This window comes from Myotis davidii, unplaced genomic scaffold, assembly GCF_000327345.1.
Source record: "Myotis davidii unplaced genomic scaffold, ASM32734v1 scaffold1208, whole genome shotgun sequence".
Taxonomy (NCBI): domain Eukaryota; kingdom Metazoa; phylum Chordata; class Mammalia; order Chiroptera; family Vespertilionidae; genus Myotis; species Myotis davidii.
In genome coordinates this window covers 137,829-142,371 of record NW_006299241.1, presented here as the reverse complement: position 1 = coordinate 142,371, position 4,543 = coordinate 137,829, and the positions used below count along the sequence as shown (strand labels likewise).

Sequence of the window (4,543 nt, the reverse complement as noted above, 5' to 3'; positions counted from 1 at the left end):
GAAAGAGGAGAGGCAACCACTATGTGTTCTCTAGGTCTTTTAGAAAACATGGACTTGTTCCTTTGGCCACATAAATGCAAATATACAAGAAAGGTGATATTGTGGACATCAAGGGAATGGGCACTGTTCAAAAAGGAATGCACCACAAATGTTACCATGGCAAAACTGGAAGAGTCTACAATGTCATCCAGCATCCAGTGGGCATTGTGAACAAGCAAGTTAAGGGCAAGATTCTTGCCAAGAGAATTAATGTACATATTGAGCATATTAAGCATTCTAAGAGCTGAAATAGCTTCCTGAAACGTGTGAAGAAAAATGATTAGAAAAAGAAGGAAGCCAAAGAGAAAGGTACCTGGGTGCAATTGAAGAGTTAGCCTGCTCCACCCAGAGCAGCACACTGTGAGAACCAACGGAAAGAAGCCTGAGCTACTGGAACCCACTCCCTATGAATTCATGGCATTAAAAAATAAAAGACCTCTGTACTAATAAAAAAAAAGAAGCAACACCCCCACTGCCCTTTCCTCACTTCCTCTAGAAATCTGCTGTACAACAATGTGAATATAATCAATATTACTGAACTATACACTTAAAATGGTTAAGATGGTAAATTCAAAGTATGTGCTTTTTCCACATTTGAAATAAATAAAACAACTCTTAGAAAGTTCTGGGAACTTTAAAAAAAAAAGAAAGTGGGAGAGAGGTGATGAACATATTATGTTCTTTGCTTCAACAGTATAAGTTTGTTGTTTGCCCTTACACTTGTTAATCAATGCAGACCTAGAATCTTCAGATTGCAGACATGAATCTATTGTATTTATGACAAAATGTGGAATCAAGGCACGGAGCTCATAATAATAGTTGAGTGAAGTTTAATATTTCCTTGCACCTATAATCTACATATAGAACAATCAACAATGACCTGAGCCCTTAAAGAGCCTCTTAAAGAACCATTAACTTAAAAAATATTTACATGTCAGCTATATTTGGATACACCACTAGATGGTACAAAAACCTAGTTTTCTGGTGATGATTTGCTTGTGAAGGCTATGAAAGAGTATTTAATTTGAAATACTCTGAATATGTCCTTTGTGAAGTTGGAAAGTGAAATACATTGAAATAACATCTGGAAAAAATAGCATTACATTCTTATTTTCTGTTAGTTTGCCTTCCAGCTTGCTAATGACAGAAAGGGTACTTTTGGGAAGACAATTGGGACACATTTTCAAAATTTCCCAACCTTTTGGTTGGGGTTTTGTGTCCCCCCAATCTAATAGAAATAGTGATATTTGCACTTTAACAGGCTTAACTTCAATAGCTACTAGGATTATTGAAATTATGGTAGAAGCATTTTCAATTCTAGGTCAGAAGAGCTTGGTATTTTAAGAGTATGTTGTCTTTTTAAATTATTATTGAAAAGAGAAGTGCTTTGCAGTTCCAAAAGGGGAAATAGCAGGATTCCATTTATATAAAGTTAAAAAAATAGGCAGAACAAATCTATGTAATAAAATGTCAGGGTTCTAAATGGAATAAAGCTTGAATTTTAAAATGAAACAAACAAACAAAAAACACCTACCATCTGGAAATAAAAACAGAACAAAAAACCACACACACACCTATATTAAACAAGTCAGTTAATGGGGAAAGAATCAGAAATTATACATTTTCTGAAAAAATAATGGTAATGAAAACACTACATATCAGAATCTATGGGATACATTTAAATACTCAGAGGAAAATTCATAACCCTTAAAGCCTATATTAAAAAAAAATACAAGAATTAATTTTTCGACTAAAAAATCTTGAAAAAAACACACAAGGTAAACTAAAAAAGAGTATAGGAAAGACCATAATACAGATAAAAACAAAAGTCAAGATTTCCTGAGGAGGAGAGTAAGTGGCTGAAAGGGGGCATGGAGGACGGGTACCTTGGGAGTACTAGTAATGTTCTGGATGCTGATTACTCATGTGTTTTCCCTTTCTGACAATTCACTGAGTGGCCACTTTAGATCTGTGCCATTTTCTATATGTGTGCTAAATTTCATTTACATTTTTATTTTTCAGAAAACATGGGGGGAAAGTTCCTTGACTTTGATCTTGGTGATGATTTTTTGGATATGACACCAAGAAAGTACAGTCAACAAAAGCAAAATTAGACAAGTGGGACTATATCAAACTAAAAAGCTTCCACATAGAAAAGGAAACAATCAACAAAATGAAAAGGCAACCAGTGGCATGTGAGAAAATATTTGCAAACCATATACAGGCATACCGCAGAGATATTGTGGGTCTGGTTCCAGATTACCACAAAAAAGTGAATATCGTAATAAAGAGAGTGACAATTTTTTGGTTTCCCAATGCATATGTTATGTTTACTCTATATTGTAGTCTATTAAGTGTGCAATAGCATTTACATACCTTAATTTAAAATAGTTTATTGCTAAAAATGTTAACTATCATCTGAGCCTTTAGCAAGTTATAATATTTTTGATGGTGGAGGGTCTTGCCTCAATATTGATGGCTGCTGATTGATCAGGGTGGTGATTGTTGAAGTTGTGGTGGCTGTGGCAATTTCTTAAAGTAAGAGAAAAATGAAATTTGTATTTCGATGGACTCTCCCTTTCACAAACTATTTCTCTGTAGCAGGTGATGCTGTTTGATACCATTTTACCCTCCATATTAGAAATAAGGCTGTTTCACTTTCTTATTGAAGGGGAAAATAAGACATTTGGAGAGATAGCTACCTGAATCTGTGTCAGTAACCTGCCTTCTGCCTTCTGACGCACACTCTTGCTTGCCGATAAACTCCATTCTTATCAAGCTCCATTATCTGTGATGCCTGTCCTGCCTTGCAGAACCTGTTTCCTGGAATAGTCCCATTGTACAGAGGCCATGAACCATGAACCATATACAATCCCCGGAGGGGCTGGCACCAGTGCTGGCAGGCCTCTGGGTGTGGTCTCACTTCCCCCATCCCAACTCATGGGGGGCTGCAAAGCCCGCAAAGGGACTGGAAGCCTGATCCATATTTGGGGGACAAAGGAACTAAAGGGTATAAAGGAAAAGCTTCGTCCATATTCATCACTCAGGATTTGGAGACTGACTCCCCTGAGTCACGCGCTAGTGCAATCTGCAATAAAGGCTACTTTTCTGAATACCCTCTGAGTGCCTGGCTAATTAATTCTCCCGAGCTGCCTGGCAGATTATTTGCAACATTAATTTGGTGCATTGGCTGGGAAAATATCAGTTGTGCTGCCCACTTAAGGTACTGCTGGTAAAGGCCGACAGCCAGTTCCATTCACCTGGGCCCTCCTGAAGACGGGAAAGGTGCACCTCCAGTGATTTGCTGGATTCCAGTATTCATTGGGCCCAGGTGACCAGACCCCCTCTTGAACCCCAGTGGACTCCAAGGAGGACAGAAAAGCCCTTACTGGAACCAGACATCTGACCAGTGAGTTTTCCCCCAGGGGAACCAGTTCGAGTTCAGGCCTGTCTTTCGGGACAGAAAAAGTGGCTGATGACCACTTATGCAAAATATTTGCCTCAGTTCAGGGACTTTCCATGGGTGGAAGTCAAAACTTAGATTGACTGGTGTGTGAATTTGAATGTAAGAGTCTGTGTGAAGCGAAAGCTACCTTGTGTTTGTCCTGTGTCTCGTTAACTGGAAGGGAATACACAGTGTAACTGGAAATATGGAAAGTAGTTCCTCCAAACCTACTGTTTTAGAATGCATGTTAAAGAATTTTAAGAAAGGTTTTACTGGGGACTATGGGGTGAAGTTAGTTCCCTGGAAGTTAAGAAAGATGTGTGAAATAGACTGGCCATCTTTTGGGGTAGGATGGCCAGCACAGGGCACATTGGATGTCCTCACAATCAGGAATGTTTACAGAATTATAACAGGAGACCCAAGTCATCCTGACCAGCTCCCCTACATCAATCAGTAGCTGGAAATAGCTCAGCTCAAGCCATCTTGGATCTGGCTATGTGTGTGTAAGAAGGGACAGAGTAAAGTTTTAGTGGCAGGAGAAAAGAGACAGTCAGGAGAAGAGAAGCAGGCCCCTCAGAAGGAGAATAAGCCTCCTATTCTGCAGGAACCCCCTGAGAAAACCAGCCAGTTTTACCACCTCCATATGTGCCTCAAGTGGCACCCAGTGTTCCTTTGCCCCATTAGGGAAGCTTAGATACACCACCTCCTTCCGTCTCTCCCCACCCGGACTCTCCAGAGCCAGTTGGATGGCACTTGCATTCAGCTGATCGGAAATCCAGGCCACCCCCAGCTTTCCAGATGCCTCTCTGGAAGACTTGGGGTCCCCAAGAGCTTGGAGAAGATGGGACCCTATAAGAGGGGGGATTGGCCTTTTACTATCAGCCTTTTACCATCACTAATCTCCTGAATTGGAAACATCACACTCCTATTCTTCTTTTTTTTTAAATATATATTTTATTGATTTTTTACAGAGAGGAAGGGAGAGAGATAGAGAGTTAGAAACATTGATGAGAGAGAAACATCGTCAGCCGCCTGGACCTTTCACTCCGCAGGCCGACG

General features: G+C 39.9%; 1 pseudogene; it reads left to right on the top strand.

The window, feature by feature from the left end:
• The window catches only part of LOC107184808, a 6,232-nt pseudogene extending 1,893 nt beyond the window's left edge, over positions 1 to 4,339 (top strand).
• Positions 4,340 to 4,543: the final 204 nt, after the last annotated feature.